At 48.0% G+C, this 20182-nt stretch overlaps 1 pseudogene; it reads right to left on the minus strand.

The window, feature by feature from the left end:
* Nucleotides 1–18668: 18668 nt before the first annotated feature.
* On the minus strand, nt 18669–19411 carry LOC129325251 (embryonic polyadenylate-binding protein 2-A-like; annotated as a pseudogene).
* Between the last annotated feature and the right edge of the window lie 771 nt (nt 19412–20182).

Genomic DNA, 20182 nt, shown 5'->3' on the forward strand with positions numbered 1-20182 from the left:
AGGGAGGCTTTGGACCATGACGGGGTTGAATGTGCAAGACGCAAGGCCAATAAGGCCATTTTGAAGGCTTTGGGAGCCAGACTGGGCATTTACTTGCCTCACCCTGAGATAAGGGACACGTATCCTGACCTCTACAGAGGTGACGGGGTGCACTTGTCCGCGAAGGGCAATGATATCTTTTTGACCAACTTGCGGCAAGGGTTGTGGCTAGCCCTGCAGGAGCTGTGGGGAGCCAGGGCCTAAGCAGAGGCTTGGACTTGGCGTTGGCAGGTTAGTTTGGGTAGGCAGAGCGGGCTGGTGAGCACCCAGTGGCACCTTCCCATTGGTGGAGAATGCGGGTCTGTCTCAGATCGGCTGGCGGGCTTTACGGCTGCCAGCTGAGAGGGTAGACTGCCCTTGGGACCCCCTGGAAAAGGCCTTCTCTTGGGCTTTATGGCTAGGGTGTATGGTGCTTTAAGGGGGGAACCATTCACCTGGCCAGCTGGGTTATAGCCATGCAATGGATGGATGGTGCCAGGGGCAGGGGGTGCTCACCCAAACAGGTGAGGAGCAGGTCCTGTTGACCCCTTGCTTGACCTGTACTGCTAGTTATACCCTTGCCGTGATTAAGTTCGTAGTTAAGTTCTGAGTTATTGTCGGTCAATAAATGGCCCTGTTTTTCACCCAAGCCTTGTGTACGTGTCTTCATTCCGAATAGGGGGGCAATAACTTATTGGCACTATCATCACAAAAAGAAAAAAGTGAACATAAAGCATGATTTTTTTAATGTTGCTGTGCTGGTTGGAGTGGTTTGCCAGTTTCCTGCCATACTGTGTACCTGCTGACACTCACCTTTTTTAGGGCCCGTTGTTATTGTGTGTACAGTGTACTTGAGGAAAACCTTGGTGAATTGATGGTTTAGAGGAAGGGGAACTAATGATTGATGCAATTTTTGTTAAGTATGAAAGCAGTTCCCCCAGATCCTTGTTTTCCCCACCCCAAAAGAACAATGTGTCTGTCTTTAGCCAGCACTGATACCTTCCCCAAGCATTCTTCAAGGTCTATAAAGACTGAACCCTATTGTTGCGTGTGCTCAGACTTGGTAGATTGAAGGTTTAGAGGGAGGACTGTGTTCTATGCTATTTTAGTGCTATTGACTGCAAAAACAGCTGCCCCAAAGAGCCTCATTGGAAAGAACAGGACTGAAACTCATGATAACAAAAAAAAATGGATTTGAAGTGAGCTTGTGATACTCCAGCTGGAAAACACTGATAATGGCAGTTTGTTTGAAAACCCTAGTTTGGAAACTGAAACAAAAGTTATCTCAGTGCACACATCTAGAAGCCGCTCTGGTCTTACCATGCCAACATTGTACCCACTGAAGGCTTTTCCCTGGAACTGGCATCAGAAGCATTGGAACCAGCCCCACAGCCAGAAAATGTTGAGTGGGCTGAAGTCTCCTGGCTTGAGGCCTGGCTGTCACTGGAGGCTTTTTTAAAAAACAGCAATCTAATAGTGTTATATTGATACTACAGTATTAGCAATACATACACTGGGTTCTCTGAATTCCCAGCCTTCATTTTTTTAATAAAGTAACTAGCTACTTCCATTGCAGAGATATAAAGGAATTGGCATATTTCTGCAATGGAAGGCACTAGAGACTTGCTTTTCTAAAAAAAATAGATATGCTGCTATTTTACTTTAATTTTTGTTCTCTCTGGTCTTGCAATTATAATCTTAGCATCAACAGGTCAACAACAAATAAACAAAATAATAATCATAACAATAACAAATAATAACAGTAAAAAAATATAACCATTACAGCTAAAACTCTGGATTGTCCAGATCTGGCTATCTGATAGATTTGATTACATATGAAAAAAATAGGCTACTGCCAAAGTAATATTATAATCACTTCCAGCAACTAAAATTTGCAACATAAAGTGAACTGAGACACCAATCAGATTCTTTAAAAAAGGAGAAACAAACACAATTCTATACTTTTGAAATTTTAGACAGTCTAATAGACAATGTAGCAAGGTGCCAAGGCTCCCTGTATCACAGTTACAGCATCTATCTGATAATGGAATCCTTCCAAAATGGCCATATAGTTCTGTTGTTGGCTATACTGCTATGTTGATATAACACTGTACAATTGCCAATATAAAAAGATTTAAAAGCCTTGGTGGCAAGCAAAGAAATGGCTTCTGTGACTGCCAGGTCTCTGCTGCCTCCTGCCACTAGTGGAGAGAAGCCTCCAGCAGGGATTATGCTGACATGGTAGTTCCAAGACCAGTTCAGTCATTTCATTTTAAATTTAAAGAGCCATGAGTGAAGGTAGCTAATGGACTGACTGTATGATGAGAGTGATGTTCATGCTCCTGCTTGCTCCTGATAACAGTCAAGCTGCAGCATTTTGCACTAATTGGAGCCTCCTAGTTAACTTAGATGGGAGACCTATGTATAGAGCATTACAATAGTCAAGCTTTGATGTTACCATAGCATGGATCCAGGTGGCCAGGTCAGCCATGTTGAGAAAAGAAGCCATCTTCCAGGCTAGAGTGAGGTTGTAGAAAGCATTTTTTGCTGCTGCCTTCATTTGTTTTTCTAGTAATTGCGCTGGATCCAGTATAACTTCTAGGCTCTTAACTGAGTCTGCAAGACAAACTCCTTTAAGCATCACTTCAATCTTCTCTGGGTTCAATTTCAATTTGTTGTTTTTCAATCATTTTGCCTTGGCTGTTGGCAGCAATCTAAGATTTCTACTGCATCCTGTGGGGTCCTGGATAGCGAGATACAGAGTTGGGTGTCATCTGCATATTGATGACATCCAACTGCATAGCTGGAAATGAGTTCTCCTAAAGGTTTAACATAGAGGTTGAATAACATGGAGATAAGACTGCACCCTGCGGAACCCCCCAAGATAGTTCCCATTCTGGAGATAGCTGATCTCCGATGGTAACCCTTGGAGTCTGCTCCATGAGAAACCATTTAAACCACTCCTTTGATCCCCACTTCTGTTTCTAAATGCCTCAGCAGGATGGCATGGTCTACTGTATCAAAGGCCACCGATAAAGCCAGGAGAAGCAATAAGGAGCCATGGCCTTTTTCTATAAGATGGAAATCATCCAGTAATGCTACTAGTGCTGTCTCTGTCCCATGCCCTGGTCTGAATCCTGACTGGAAAGGGTCCAGAGCGCTAGAGTTATCCAAGAAGATCTGGAGTTGGTCAGCTCTTGCAATCACTTTGTCCAGAAAGGGCCGATTAGAGACTGGGTGATAAATGGCCACATCATTTTTGTCTAGGGATGGTTTTTAAAGTAGTGGATGGATAACTTCCTGTTTGAGCTGCCGGGGAAAGCTGCCAATTGCTTTACAATAGACCTCAGTGGTTCACTCATATGATCCTTACTTGATGTTAACAGCCAGGATAGGCAAGGATCGAGCACACAAGTAGTGGCTTTCATAGACATCAAGATACTGTAAAGATCTGTCATTGTAATCAGTTCAAGGCAGTCTAAATGTAAGCTAGAAGGTGTATTAAGCATTTCTTCTATTTTGTTTGCATTGCAGCTAGCATCTAGATCAGAGCACATTCATGCTATTTTATCAGTGAAAAACTTAGCAAAGGCTTGTCAGCTAATTGTTCAGATTTAGGGGTTAGGAAGTGTCTGGATATCTTAAACAATTGGGATGATCGTGAACTAGCTAAAGCAATGGTTGCCGAGAAATAACATTTCTTTGCTGCTTTCATTTCTGCTTCATAGGTCCTCCCATGGGTTCTGTAGCATGCTCTATCTGCTTCTGCATGAACTTTTCGCCAGTGTCTTTCTAGATGTCTTCCAACCCTCTTTAAGTCAGCCAGCTCCATGGTAAACCATGGGGCTGCTTTCCGTCCCAAGTGCCGGAGGGGTTGACAAAGAGCAATGGTGTCAATAGCTTCAAGGAGCTTCACATTCCACACTCTTACAGCAGCTACCATGGGGCATGTGTCTGGAATTCTAACACCCCCCCAGGCATTTTGGAATCTAGAAGGATCCATGAGCCTTTGTGGGTGAATCATTTTAATTGGACATCCCATTTTGTGGGTCCAGTTTTGTATTGGACCCACCATTTCATTTCCCTTTGCCTTTTTAATTCCTCTTCCTTCTGTGACTCAAATAGAATTAGTTTACTTTTCTTAGATTTGGGGTGATTTGTTGCAAAAGGATCATGTTTCCCACTCTTGCCTGAGAATAGGAGAGTAGTGTTACATAAGAAGAGGTTCACAGAAGGTTTGAAGGTACTTGTTTAACCAGACAAGTCATGATACTGCTGTATTTCAGGGGCTTTCACCTCCCCAAAGTGTTTTGCTTTTACTGATGTTGCATTCTGCCCTTCCCTGCAGTTCTGTGTCAGAACTTTCTGTTCCAGGTGCTGGAGGGGTTGACAAAGAGCAGTGGTGTCAATAGCTTCAATAGCGGGGCACAAATTTATATCTACTTCAAACTGCATGGAGCGGGGAAGAATAAGTAATTCAATTGGCCTGATACATCCATTGGCTGATTGGATCCTAATACAATATGCAACAAGCAGAAGCAGTTTGCAAAAAAAATGTGAGGTACTGTGATGAATGCCTGAGGAATATGATGGGTAAAGAGAGATTTATCCAAGACACTTTTGCATGTTTAACTACGTCACAGGAATTTGTGATGGTACAGCATTAGAAGTGTGCACTGCAGCATCATTGAATTCCAGTATGAACTGGAATTGACCTAAAGGGATTATCATGTTGCTGGGACCTTCTTAACTTTTCTTAGCACAATAAAAAACAAACCACAGCACAGGTTTGAACCAGGGTGAATTTGTCTGAACACTGTAGGTTACCATGGGTATCTGGTACCCACAGACATCTAGAGAACAATTCTAAATGAGTCTACTCAGAATCCCACTCAGATCTATTCAATTAATTTTACTCCTAGGAAATGTTCTTAGGATTATACTGCTATCATCTAAGTTTAAGGTAACCCATTCTGAGAAAGAGAGAGGAAGCTATGAAGTACAAGTTTAATGCTGCAGATCAATAAATAAAAGTTCTGGCTAGTTTCACTGTGTGCAATTCTCAGACTTTCATTCTGGGATGCAAGAGCATCATATTATTATCCTGAGTGCTTTCCTTACAAGTCTCTGACTACCTGATAGAGTGGGTGCATGAGGTAAGCTTGTATTTTAGAAATACAATTGATCCAGCTGTTCATGTGCTAACAATATTTTAGCAAGCTTGTAGTTAAACTGAAAAGCTAGCTCCAAACAAAAGAGTAAAGCACTCATCTGCAACTTCTTCTAAAAATACAACATTATTTGTTTCAAGCAAATTTGGTGACATTCCAACATTATTTTGATAAGAGTATTAATCAAGACCAAAGACCATGGGAACAAAAAGAAAATGGCAGTGTGAATCAATTATTTTGTTTTCATTTCTGTTTTAAGATGAGTGGCATTGCAGAATGACATAGAACAGAACTCATTGTTAATGCATTTTGCTCTGACATTCCCAGAATGAAAAGGGCTTCTGGAAATTTAGTTTGCAGACAAGGTCAAAGGGAACAGAGTGCTTCTGCCTTACAGATGAACCTTTTTTTTTCATAAGGGGACTGGAATGCTGGGATAATTACTTAGCATCAGTATCTATGTTCATTTTCAATCTGCGGAAATGGATTCTTTCAAGAATATCTGAGGTTGAATCTTCAATTTGAAACCTTGTTCAATTAAGGAAATAAGATGCAATTCCAAACTAAGTATAAAATTTGCCCTAAGACCATTCATCTTTGATGTTTTGTCAAATTTCTTCTTCCAGACTGCTCTTACTCCTTCTATATGAGAGCTCTATTAATCTGGACTAAAAGTTGCATACAGTCTTCTGAAGAAGATAAGTGCAGGCAATGTATGATGTTATTCTATGATTGCTTTTCCATAAGCACATATCACAACTAAACCCACGTTTACTACCCAAAACATACTGTAAGTAATTTGTATGTAATTTGTATTGGCTTGGTAAATCATGGTTCAGTTGTGTTCTAAGAGAGTAATCACCTGACCAATATAACATGACCACAAATCAGCTTACATTTAAATATCTCATTATTACTTTGTGAATGGACTCCAAGGTTAGACCAAAGTATTTATCAAAGACAGCAAAACAGATAGTCGATAGGGGCTCTTGATGGCACAGAAACCACTGCAGCTCCTTTTTGTGCCATGAGATAACATTGTAGACAAGAGGAAGATTCTACTCCATGATTCCCTATGTCAACATTTCTCCATTTTCCAGGAATATTGATGCTTCAGGTAAACATTAATTATGAAAGTAGGAAATAGATTAATTTGCTAAGATACCAGCTGAATTTTCTGCTGCAATAGTACACTTTATGGCTGGAAATAAACAGGCAGGCATCCCTGATCCAACTCATTAAGATGGAACCAGGACTACTATTTAAATATTTCATTTAGACTAAGATTTGTCATCTCTTTGGAAAGTACTTGGCCCAATGTATCAAACATGGCCCAAGATGTCAAACCATAAAGTAAAACAAAGTAAAACAGGTTGGATTCACTAATCTGCCAGTGGAATGCTTTGATGGGCAGAGATATTTCCCACATTCTTCTCTCTCATTCACCTTTTTAACCCAGGAAAGCTTATTGTCATAGTTGCAAGACCCACATGGAATGACAGGCATGTGAGTTGAGAGGCTGTAGTGCACCAAAAATCACCCTGTTGTTCTGTAAACACTAGAGGAATGAGAGGACAATGTTGACATCTTCCGCTCTACTACTACAGCGACCCATATGGCTATGAGTCCATGTAGGTCCTGCAACCCCCCAAATAAACTTGCCTGGTTTGGAAAAGGGCTGTTGGGAGGATAAGAATGTGGGGGAAATCTGCAATACTTGTATCCATAAATCACTGAATACAACCCAAGAAAACAACAGAATATTCTGTAAGTTCCTGGCAAAAGAATACAGGAATAAATGAACTTAAGCTCCAGATCTTGAGATTAGTTGGTATTTTTTCTCTATTCATTACACTTTAAATATGGAACCTTGTAAGTAATCACTTGCTAATCTGTTTTATGTTGTTTCATGCATGTTTGTCAGAGAAAGAAAACAATGTCTGTGCAATGCCACTGGGAGATGTTGGGTGTGTGTTCTAGAGCAAACTTTCAGTTCACAGTGTGTGACAATGAGTGTAAGTATCCTTGCCACATAAACTTAAAGCGCATCCTAGGACATGTTCAGAGTCCTGTACATTATACAGGAGTTCTTTAGCAAAAAAGAAAAAAATGCTTTAGAATGCATTCTCTAAAAGTAGATAGCTCAAAAGCTACATTGATTTATACCTAATGACCAGCTATCATTTCAATAAAATACTACCATTGCATGTCATCTATTAAACACCAAACATGGAAACCAAATTCAAGTGGTTTCAAATACAAATTTTCATTATTCAGGGAATATTTAGTAATTATTTCTATAATTAGCAACATAGTACATATAGAATATTTAATATAATAATAGCATAAGTGGATTTTGATGAGAACTTTTGGAAGCAAATTTGTTCCAATAAAAATGCAAAATCCAGAAGAATATTTTCAGACCAGAAGATAAGTATTCTCTATTTTATCTGAAGGGCAACCCCACCTCTTTTGGTCATGCTTGAAGTCCTTGTGATATTTTTTCTTAGTGAGCAACATACTTTCTACAGCATGTGCTGGTATAAAGACGCTCTTCCATTCCTCCCCTGAGGTGACAACACTTAGGAGATTTCAAGTGTTTCTGGCACAGCTCTTGCAAGGATGCATGATCCTATGTGGCTGAAAGGTGCCACATAATTGTAAAATTTCATTTCCTTTCAATTAGAAGCTGATTACATTTGATGAGCTGCAACATTGTTTCCTCCGTGCAGATTACCAGTCAGCACAGTCAATGAGCTGTGAAATCCTCTCACATGTTGAAACAATAGACAGTGATTAGAGAACAGCTAATCTGATTGTTATAAACAAATCATGTTGATCATTAGAAACCAACAGAATCGAACAGATTAAAAGTGCTTCTTGGTGGATTGAGGACAATTGATGATTACAGGTAGACAATAGAAACTGGCAACAGCCATTAGTCTGAAGGGAGTAAATACTGTACAAAATATTAATGGAGGAGAAGTGTGAAGTTACAGTTCAGGTGACCATAACAGTTTATCCCTTGTTTGTTCTTCATAGATTGGACCAATCATCTGATGCTAGATGGGCCTTTCTGTGTTCTGTATCAACATGTAGAAACCAGTTTGATAATTTAAATTTACTGTTACTTATAGAATAGAAAAACTATGTCAAACATTATGTCTATAATGGCTATGATTATGGATATAGGTTATGCAGAATCTGCAGGTTTAATTTTAATTTTTTTTTTTAGATTAAACCATGATTTAGAATCCCACTTCATGAGGATGAACAAACCACAGTTTACTTGGTGACTGTATTCCCACATTAGAGGGAACCATAGTTTGTTTCAAACCAGGAATGTTTAATCATTCTCTGTGTGATAAAAGAGGATAAAGGAGCAACACGTGCAATGAAAAAAACAATACACTGGGTTTGAACACAATATTGGCTTAATTGGAGCTTGTTCTGATATCTGAATGCAGCTGGACTGTTGAAACCTAAGTCTACAAATTATGTCTAAAGATGGTCACAGTTTTTCATTTTATTTGTAATAAAAATGATTCATGAATTCAGTTTGAGTTGCCAAAGCCAGGCTAGAACCAAACCTGGAATCACAGCAGTCAGTTGCTGAACTTAAAACTAGTCATGAAGCCTGGTATGTAGCAGACAGGAGGTTCAAATAGGAAAGGGCAGATTGCAGGGTTCCTAATGCTTACAGTAGAATTGTGCATGGGAGTTGGTTTTGGTTTTTAGTTTTTGTAATTAATTTTTAAAAGACTCATTATTGGGTTGTTTCATATGGCTTTATTTTGTTATTGTTTCATTTTCATAATTCTATTTCATTATTATTTCCCATTGGTTTCAATGGAAGATCTCTACTTCTCATCTTGGATATGTACCTTCATGGTTTTCCATCCAAATTGGACAAACCTCAAGGGAATTATAGCACTCTACTAGGACATACACCCAAATTTCAGACAGATAGAATAAAGGACAATGAAAGGCACCCATATCTAACATTAAAGTATATAGGAAACTTGATAGGAAAGATTCCAAACACACACTAAAATAAACTGCAGCATTCAGTGAGGAAATTTGGTGCAGTGGTCATTTAACATGAAGGACAGTAGTATGAGGAATAGGCAGGCTGACATGGGACAGCATTTGGTGGCACAAGGAGGGTAAGGCATCTAGGCAGGCATGCAGTAACAGGAGAACCTTGAGGTAGATTTGCTTGGACAAGAGATAAGGTTTGGAAAGCAGCAGACAAGCAGTGGAAAGCAGACTGCAAGGAGAACTTTGGAACATCACAACAGGTACTGAAAGGAGAGTAGAAGGCAAAATTCTACTTCATATCCTTCAGGATTAGAATACCTCAGACATGTATGTAACCCTAGTGGCTACAGCTTGAGGGATGTGTGTTAACAGGAAAAAAACTAGCCAAATTGCACACAGAACTTGCTTGTTCATCTTTTTAAAAAAATAATTTATTCAAAGAAGAGAGTCAGAACAGTCATCTCTGCACCCACCAGGCAATCCAGGAGTAACTGTGATACCAAGAACTATGTCCCCTATAAGGCTTCTCTGTTGAAGTGGCCCATCCTCTTTACTGCAGCCCAAGAAGCAAATATCCTTTTTTGTAGGAGATCAGCTGCACCACAGTCTCCCCCAACAATGAATTAAAATAGTCTTTGCCCTCCCATTTGGAATAAAGAGACGGACACAAGGCTTGGGTGAAACAGGGCCATGTAATGACCGATTTATTTAAACTTAATAACCTATTAACTAATAACGGCAAGGGTGGAACTAGCGGTACAATTCGAGCGAGGGGTCGACCCGACCAGCTCCTCGACTTGCATGGGCGAGCACCCCCTGCCCCAGGTGTGAGCCATCCCTTGCATGGCTGTAACCCGGCCGACCAGGCGAATGGTTCCCCCTTTTAAAGCACCATGCACCCCAGCCGTAAGGCCCGAGGGAAGGCCTTTTCCAGGGGGTCCCAGGGCAGCCTGCCCTCTCAGCTGGCCCGTTCATTGGTCCGTTCATTGGTCTCCCAATCAGGTGGAGACCATCAAAAGTTGAATTTGGAGATAAGCTGTGAGGCTTTTGCGAGCTTTTTTACTGATAAGATCTTGCTTCTCCGCCGCGACTTACCAGCCACAGTTGATACAGTAAATGAACTAGAGGCCCCTTGGCCATCTTCGGGACCCATATTAGATCATTTCAGCCCTCTTTTCGGGGAAGAGGTGGACAGGATTCTGCAGGTGGTACGGCCTACCACGTGCCCCTTGGACCCGTGCCCGTCATGGCTGGTGAAAGCCAGTGTTGACGGGCTTCGGAATTCCTTGGAGGCGATTATAAACCTGTCCTTGAGCTCTGGGGTTTTTCCCAAGGCGCTGAAGGAAGCTGTGGTACGGCCTCTTCTGAAGAAATCATCATTAGATCCTGCTGACCTGCTCAATTACCGACCAGTTTCCAACCTTCCGTTTTTGGGGAAGGTGATTGAGCGGGCGGCAGAGAAGCAACTGCAGAATTTCCTGAAGGAGACCTCAGCCCTAGACCCCTTCCAGTCTGGTTTCCGCCCGGGACATGGGTTCGAGACATTGTTGGTCGCCCTCACAGACGATCTCCGCAGACATCTGGATCAGGGCGGATCAGCACTGCTGATTTTGCTGGATCTGTCAGCAGCGTTTGATACGGTCGATCATGAGCTTTTGCCCCACCGCCTTGCCGATGTGGGGATTCAGGGGACAGCACTGCAGTGGCTGGTCTCCTTTCTCCACGATTGGGGACAGAGGGTGGCGCTCGGGGAGAGGGTGTCATCTCGTAGGCCACTGGTTTGTGGTGTGCCTCAGGGAGCGATACTCTCTCCATTATTATTTAATATCTATATGCGCCCCCTCGCCCAGCTGGTGCGGAGTTTCGGGCTTGGGTGTCACCAATACGCGGATGACACCCAGCTTTATCTGTTGTTGGACGGGCAGCCTGGATCGGCCCCTGATGCCCTGGAGCGTGCTTTTGAGGCTGTGGCTGGTTGGTTGAGACAAAGTCGGCTGAAATTGAATCCCACGAAGACGGAGGTCCTGTATGTGGGTCGTGGGGAGATGGCTTTGGGACCCCGGCTTCCTACACTTGATGGGGCAGCACTTACACTGGCCCCGAGGGTTAGGAGCCTGGGGGTGATTCTGGATTCCTCCTTGAAGATGGAGGACCAGATCACTGCAGTTGCCAGGTCTTCCTTTTATTATCTTCGGCAGGCCAGGCAGCTTGCCCCTTATTTGTCTCCCCGTGACATGACTACAGTGGTCCAAGCAATGGTCACCTCTAGGTTGGATTACTGTAACGCGCTCTACGCTGGGCTTCCCATGGGCCTGATCCGGCGGTTACAGCTGGTACAGAATGCAGCAGCGCGGGTCATTGCTGGAGCACCGGTGTGGGAGCATATTACACCGGTGCTACGCCAGCTGCATTGGCTGCCAGTGGAGTACCGAATCAGGTTCAAGGTTTTGGTGTTAACCTACAAAGCCCTACGCGGACTGGGACCGACGTATCTGAGGGACCGTCTCTCACCATATGAGCCCCGGAGGACTCTCCGCTCTGGCGGAAAACATCTTTTAAGTGTCCCTGGCCCTAGGGAGGCCCGCCTGGCGTCGACCAGGGCCAGGGCCTTTTCAGTCCTGGCCCCGACCTGGTGGAATGCTCTGTCTTGCGAGACAAGGGCCCGGCAAGATTTGCTTGCATTTCGCCGGGCCTGTAAGACAGAGCTATTCCGCCAGGCATATGGCTAACGCCGGGCAGTGCCCGCCCCCCCCCCCGTGAAGGGGGGGTTAAACCATCACCCCTATGCAAACACAGAGGCATGTATGAACCACTGGGCAGCATGAATTGTTATATTTAATGTTTTTAAATGTTTTTAAATGTATTATTTAATGTTTTTAAATGTTTTTAAACATGTTTGTATTTGTTATCCGCCCTGAGCCTGCGAAAGCAGGGAGGGCGGAATATAAATATAATAAATTAAATTAAATTAATTAAATTAATACAGCCCGCCAGCCAATCCGAGGCAGGCCCCCATTCCCCACCAATGGGGTTGTGCCACCGGGTGCTCACCGGCCCGCTCTGCCTACCCCAACTAACCTGCCAACAGGGCAAACTGCCTAAAGACAACCCAAGCAGTACAAGGTAGGCGAAAAACACCTCTCACCAACAGCCAAACAGGTGAAAAGCGAAAAAATTCCTACCTGGCCCTGAAACCAGCGACCGGCTAAGCCTGTACTGCTGAAATAAAGGGAGTGGAGGGAGGGACGAGCTTGCAAGGGCAACTGCGCAGAGCAGGAGGCAGGGCAAGCCTAAGAAGGGCTGACCCCGCCCCCAGCAAAGTCCCCGGATGCCCAGGAAAGCAGAGTAGCCCGCCCCTTTCTCCATGCGGGACGGCAAAGCACGGCACCCGGGTAAGCGCGCAGGCACGCCCCGGGTGTGCCGATTTGCCCTCCCATTTGGAATAAAGAGACGGACACCAGGCTTGGGTGAAACAGGGCCATGTAATGACCGATTTATTTAAACTTAATAACCTATTAACTAATAACGGTAAGGGTGGAACTAGTGGTACAATTCGAGCGAGGGGTCGACCCGACCAGCTCCTCGACTTGCATGGGCGAGCACCCCCTGCCCCAGGTGTGAGCCATCCCTTGCATGGCTGTAACCCGGCCGACCAGGCGAATGGTTCCCCCTTTTAAAGCACCATGCACCCCAGCCGTAAGGCCCGAGGGAAGGCCTTTTCCAGGGGGTCCCAGGGCAGCCTGCCCTCTCAGCTGGCAGCCGTACAGCCCGCCAGCCAATCCGAGACAGGCCCCCATTCTCCACCAATGGGGTTGTGCCACCGGGTGCTCACCGGCCCGCTCTGCCTACCCCAACTAACCTGCCACCGACAGGGCCAAGCCTCTGCTTAGGCCCTGACGCCCCACATCTCCTGCAGGGACAGCCACAGCCCTTGCCGCAAATCGGTCAAAAATATACCATTGCCCTTGGCAGACAAGTGAATGCCATCATCCCTATAAAGGTCCGGAAATGAGTCACGAATCCGAGGGTGGGGCAAATAAATCCCCAGCCCGGCACCCAAAGCCTTAAACATGGCCTTATTGGCCTTCCGCCTAGAACGCTCCACTGCGTCGTGATCCAAAGCCTCCCGCCAAACACGGCGTGGGAGAATGGCGGACCAAATGATAAGGACACCAGGCCATTGCTTGGCAATGAACTTTAAATCGGCCTGTGCCTGTAAAGTAAGAGCCTTGCCCTTGACCCATCCCAAATCATTTCCGCCTAAGTGGATCACTAAGAAATGAGGAGGAGGGGCACTCCTACCCTCAAACAGGAGTGGCAACAGGCCCAGCCAATGCAGGCCCCGGCGGCCCTGCCACTCAATCTGGGCCCACCTACTAAGGCCAAGCTGGGACCCCCACGGCGTCCTCTTGGCTTGATGTGCAGCCCAAAAAACCATACTGTGTCTGCAAATGAGGATCTGACACCTCCCGCGGCGAACCACAGCACCTAAGGAAGAGAAACACAATTAACCACAGCTTATACCAGGGGCGGCAGAGGACGGACATACCCCTGATAAGCCGCCGATCGCCACCGCCCGACACCTTGGATAGCAGCTTCGGGATACCCCATTGCAGCTGCCGTCGAGGCAGCCCCAATTCTAAAAGAATGAGAACAGAACTTGAAACCAGACAAGCCAAGCTTTAACAAGGCCCTTTGCGTAACGGACCAAAACTGGTACCGCGTCAGAGGAGTTCCGTCACAGTGACAGAAAAGAACCCCCTCGCCTGCACCTCTCCTGCCGAGGTAAGCCCGAAGCGCCTGCACAGGGCACAGTTCCCTGTCAGCACACGGACCCAGGCGTACAACCACCCCTCTCTGGCGCTGGTCCGTCTTGGAGCGCCGGAGGCAAATGGAAACCCCATCACCAATAAACTGCAAGTCTGAAACCTGAAGGGCTCTGTCAGATCCGCCTGCCCGTGACTGCGCCATGAGCTCCCCAATCCTGAAAGCCCCGAAGAAGGCTACGAGGGAAGCCGCATGAAACAACGTGGCTTCATACCTTGATGAGCAAATCGAGCTCCACTTATCACTCAAGCCCTTAAGGAAGGAAGGGGAAATGGGTTGTCTGGCATCAGGCCGAGAACTGGCCTCCCGAGACCACCCTTCCAACATTTTCCTAATCCTGAAGTCCCCTGTAACCTCCGGGAAACCCCTGGCCTTGCTGGCAAAGGCCAAGGCAGCCAAAAGCCCACGTATGGACTTCACTGACAAGCCAGCCCGCTTCTTGTCCACACAGAACTGCATGAGGTGTTCTGCAGGAAGAGGCCAGCTCTGCTCCAATCCAGCCTCCAACCGGAAGCCAGAAAACTGACGCACCGCGCGATCATACGACCTTCTGGTGCTAGGAGCGATGGCTAATCGAATAGCCCTGTGCGCTTCGACCCTCCAAGATTCCATAGCTCCGTGGGCATTGGGACAGGTGAGGCGTCTGCATCTGGGGCCAATTGACGAAACCGTTCCATCTGCCGGCGAGACAAAGCGTCCGCCACCCCGTTGTCAAGACCCGGAACGTGCTTCGCCCTGAACAAAATGTTTAGCCGAAGGCACCGGAGCACAAATGGCCGGACCAACTGCATGACCCTGGGAGACCGGGACGACAAAGAGTTGATGACTTGGACCACAGCCATGTTGTCACACCAAAAGTGGACCACATGGTTGGCCAGTTCATCACCCCACAGCCAAACAGCCACCAAAATTGGAAAGAATTCCAAAAAGGTCAAATCCCGTACAATGTCGCCTCCATGCCATGCCGCAGGCCAGGGCTCTGCACACCAGTGCCCACGGAAGTACACCCCAAACCCCACAGATCCGGAGGCATCCGAAGCTACCCGCAACTCCGCTTCGAGCAAAAGCTCGTCGCGCCAGAAGGTAACCCCATTAAAGGATGACAAAAAGTCATCCCAAACCCTCAGGTCGTCCTTAATCCCCTGGGACAGCCGAATCCTATGATGCGGCAACCGCAGGCCAGCCATGGCATCACACAAACGCCGCAAGAAGGGGGCCCGGGCGCAACCGCCTTGCAGGCAAAATTGAGGTGACCCACCAACAGCTGAAGCTCTAACAAGGAGGCCTTCCGTTTGCCCCGAAGCGCGGTCAGGCGCGCCCGGTGCTCAACTACTTTGGCCCCTGGGAGACGGAAGGACTGCAACACGGTATCAATCTCAATACCCAGATATGTCAACACTTGGGACGGCCCTTCGGTCTTTTCATGGGTGAGGGGCACCCCGAGCTCATCCGCCAGGGCGATGAAACCCGCCAACAACCTTGCACATTGACCAGACCCCTTGGGCCCACAAAAAATAAAGTCATCAAGGTAGTGGGCGGAGTCACAGCACCCCAGCCGGCGACGCAAAGCCCACTCCAAAAACGTACTGAATTTCTCAAATGCAGCGCATGAAACAGAGCACCCCATAGGAAGTGCTCTGTCCATGTAATACTGGCCGTCAAAAGAGAAACCCAGCAGCTCGAAGTCCAATGGGTGTACAGGTAAAAGACGAAAGGCCGACTTGATGTCGCATTTCGCCATTTCTGCCCCTGCCCCATTGCGCTTCACCATAGCCACTGCCTCGTCAAAGGATGTGTACCGAACAGTGCATAGGTACTCAGGGATGGCGTCGTTGACAGACCCACCCCTAGGAAAGGACAGGTGGTGAATCAAACGATACTCACCAGCTGCTTTCTTGGGGACTACTCCCAGTGGGGAGACCCTCAAATTAGGCACCGGTAGGGCAGGGAAGGGGCCCAAAACCCGCCCCTCGTCACACTCCTTCCTAATTTTTGACCTAACAACCTCCTCCATGCCAACTACTGAACGCAGGTTAGACGACATGAAGGGGGCCCGAGGGCCCTGAAAAGGTATTCTGAACCCAAAACTAAACCCCTCAAATAAAAACTGGGCTACATCCCTGTCGGGGTACCCCTGCAGCAACTCAGAGAGTACCTTCAGCCTTATGGGTGTTGGGCCCCTTGTCAGGTGGAAGCCTACCTTGCCCGCCACCGGGCCTGGAACCCCCGCCACGAGGCCGGGGTCGGGGACAGGCTGAGAAAGCATGGGGGCCCTTGCATCTTGGGCACTCGTGCTTAAATCCACATCCCCTCCTGGAGCACACCCCTTGGTAAGCAAACTCCCAGCAAAGCAGCCGGGGCTGAACCGGCTGCCCCGCGGAGGCGCGGGAACCAGGGGGGGCGGCAACATGCTGCACCAAGTGACCACTATCCGACCTATCGCCCAGATTGGGCTTGGCAGGAGCCATACGCTGAAGCCACAGCTGCTGATGAATGCGATCCCAGGGTAAAGTTGGATCGACAGCAGCCCGCATGCGGAATTCCTCGTCGTACTGCATCCATGCAGCTCCGACGAACTCCGTATGAGCCCTGTACACTATATCAATGTACTGGAAGAGAGGGGCAGCCCTTTGGGGCTGCGCCCGAGCTATGACGCCGGCATATATCAGCATGCCAGGCAACCAATTAGCCCACGTACGATCGACCTTACGTCTTTTCAGGCACTCTTTGTCACGGTCATCCATGTCCTCTTTATCCTTCTTTTCCAGCTCACGGAAAAGGAGGGTAAAGACATCCACAAATTCCCCCCGAAGAATCTTATCCCTTGTGGCGGGAGTTAAATGGTCCCCCAAGGGCAAAGCAGTATCGCCGAATGGCATAGCCCAGTAAGGCATGACCCCCAAGGCCTGATAATAATGGCTACCGGGGAAAGGGGGCCACATGACTTGCGGACACCCAAATGACTGACAGCCAACGGCAGAGCCTGGCATACCCGCCTGCACAACCCCCGGAACTGGGGACCCAGAACTAGATTGCAGAGGGAGGGGCGGAGAGCCCCAGCCCTGCCAGGAGCTAGAGGCACCCTGCGCCCCTTGGTAAGGATATCCCAGCCAGGGCTGAACACCCCCATGAGAGGCGACCTGGGGACAAATACCTTGAGCCGGCGGAACCCAGCTGGAATTGCAAGGTACTCCGACCGGCCCCCAGGGCCACTGGTATGAAGCATGTGTCGAGGGGGACTTACCATCAGACTCAGGTTGGTCAACCACCACAGCCACAGGAGGCTCCTCCGCCGCTTCCTGAGGCTCCTGGACCTCCTGCTCCACCATCACACCGAGCTCACAGTCGCTTGACTGCCCTGCCACCACTCCAGCAACCCTCGTGGAACCTTCCAGCAAAGAAAGACGGGTTAGAACCTCCCTCTGAAAAGTTGCCGCAGAGACCCTTTTGGAGGCCCTAGGCCCTCTGCTCCCAGCAGGCTGCATGGACCCAACACCTCTGCTTGTCTCAAGGGCAGATAGCTTGGCAAGGATCTCCTGCCTGGCCGCCTCCCCATCCTCATCGTCAGAAGAGGAGACGGGCCGTGTACATTCAGCCCCGGGCCTCTTAGCAGGCTGTTTCCCTTTGCCTGAACCCACACCTTTTTTAGGAGGCATGGCACCAACAAAGCAAATCCCTAGCCAACCCAGAACAAAACGGCCCCCTCCAGAACTATGCCTTTGCCAAAAGCTAGGGATCCTCCTTTGGGCAAAAAACCATCCAATAGAAATGGAATCAAGCCCCCCGCCCGGCCTAGAGGCAGGGGGGGAGCAAAATAGCACTAGTGGAAGTAACAAGTCTCCCCAAACGCATGCGCCGGTCCCCCAAAGGCAGCGAGAGACCCTAGCAGGCTCCCCTGCTTATGAGCAAAGCCCCCTCCCAGAGGCCCAAAGCGAGCCGCGCACCCGCGGGGGGGGTGGCGAGAAAAACACCCTCGAGAGCGCCTCGCCGCCCGAAAGTCGCCACCCAATATAACCCCGGGCTAGAAACCTCCCGCTCGCCAAGGGGGGGGGGTTGCCGCGACGGGCGAGAAACCCCCCCCGGGAGCGCCGCCCGTTAGGCCGCGCCCCCACCCGGCCAATACTCCCTCACGCTAAAACGCGCCGAAGGGAGCAAGTCAAGTTGCGGAGCCTCTACTCCGCGCGCGCAGCCTCGCCGCCACGCCGCTGCACCGCCGAGCACCGGGCCCGCCTGAAGCCGCCGGAGCAGTAAGGCTGTCGCTGCCTGTCCCAACGATGAGGCCACGCTCCAACGGACGGCCGCCCACGCCCTAGCAAGCAGCGCCAGAGAGAGCTCCTACTCCGACGAGCTTGCAAGGGCAACTGCGCAGAGCAGGAGGCAGGGCCAGCCTAAGAAGGGCTGACCCCGCCCCCAGCAAAGTCCCCAGATGCCCGGGAAAGCAGAGTAGCCCGCCCCTTTCTCCATGCGGGACGGCAAAGCACGGCACCCGGGTAAGCGCGCAGGCGCGCCCCGGGTGTGCCGATTTACTTAGGTCAGTTCTCAAGTTTTTACTCCCTCCTTCCCTTCCAAGTTCCCTCCTCTATCAACTCCTGAGTCATCTTGTTCTATCACCTAGTATGGTGTGTACTAAGGAACTATCTTTCCACAGCCCCTGTTCACCCTTCCATGTGGCCTTGAACGTGGTCCTCTGCAGAATCCAGCCTGGTGGGGCAGACCCCCTCAGTTGTGAAAACAGCCCCAGGAACCTCCATGGTCCACGATGCTGATTCCAGGCATGTTGGTCTTCTTGGGAAGCACCTTGATGACTCTGCCTTGGAAGGTGCCCTCATCCAGTGCCATGGCTGCTTCATAGACCTCTTGTCAGCAAACTTAATGTAGGCGTATCCCTTCAGAAGGCCAGAGAATTTATCACACAAGATGGTGATTCAGTTGATCTCCCCACAGCTGTTAAAATGGGACTTCAGCTCTTCTGCAGTTCCACCATAATCCACATTTCCCATGTAGATGGAGGGTTGGTCAGCTTCTACCTTTTCCTCTGTCATGCAAAGGAAAGGAACACCTGCCTCTGGGCAAATGAGGAAGTCCTTTGCCCCTGTCTGCAAGCCTTGGAATTTCTCCTCCTCCTCCTGCATCTCTCAAATCTTGGCCTTGATATCCTCCAGCTTGGGGTCCTCCACTTCCAGGAGTTCTGTGCTATCTCCTTCCAATGGTCTCAGCTCTGTCTCTTCTTCCAGATGCCTCTGCCAAGCAGCTACTCCAGTCATATCCCAAGGAGATTCTGCTGAGACCAGCAGCAGGGGGTCATGCCACCAGAATCTGGTGTCAGGGAAGTGAGCACTGGCAAGTCCAAACATTGTAGCTCACACCCCCTCTTCACCAGCAATCCAACTTCTTCCCCTCCAAACTAGGGGAAGAAGCCTGGAACCAGGTGGAGGAAGCAACTATTTGTTCATCTTGTTAAAGCAGCTTCCAGAACGCTGACTCAAAACCAAATAACTAAACTGAAATGAGCCCCTTTCACTAAAAAGTCTGTGTATTTTGTTTTGTTTCATACTTTTGGCATGGGCAGGCTCAAATCACAGGGCAGCACAACAGCTTATTTTCCTGAACAGCACCAATCAGATCCCAAGGGGAGAGAGACTTTAAAGTATTCATTAACTCTGTTGGCAGGAAATGGGAATGAGACCAATGTGCTTGAATGTATCTTCCTCCCGCCACCAATCAGGTTCTCTCAAGGGGAGACTCCTCCATTCACGCCATTCATTTAAAAATATTTGAAAGGGAGACTTCAATTATAGGCTGCAATTTGAAAAACACTTCCCTGGGGATAAGCACTATTGAATAACATGGGAATTACATCTGAGTAGACCTGTTTAGGATTGCTTCCCCCCATCCTGTGAGCCATTCGACTACTCTGCCCTTTCAAAAACAATCCCACATGCCCCTACAGCAAAAAGAAAACTTATGGGGAAAACATAGATCTGTTTTTTTGGGGTGGGGGTGGGGGTGGGGGTGGGATTCAGCTAATCATTCTGCCTACCTGCCTGCATTTGGGCAATGGAGAAGTTTGGCAGCGAGAATGCCCCGTTTTGCAAAAGAACATTGAGCATCAAAAGGAAGAATTT

Source organism: Eublepharis macularius, chromosome 2 (assembly GCF_028583425.1).
Source record: "Eublepharis macularius isolate TG4126 chromosome 2, MPM_Emac_v1.0, whole genome shotgun sequence".
In the NCBI taxonomy this organism is placed as follows: Eukaryota; Metazoa; Chordata; class Lepidosauria; order Squamata; family Eublepharidae; genus Eublepharis; species Eublepharis macularius.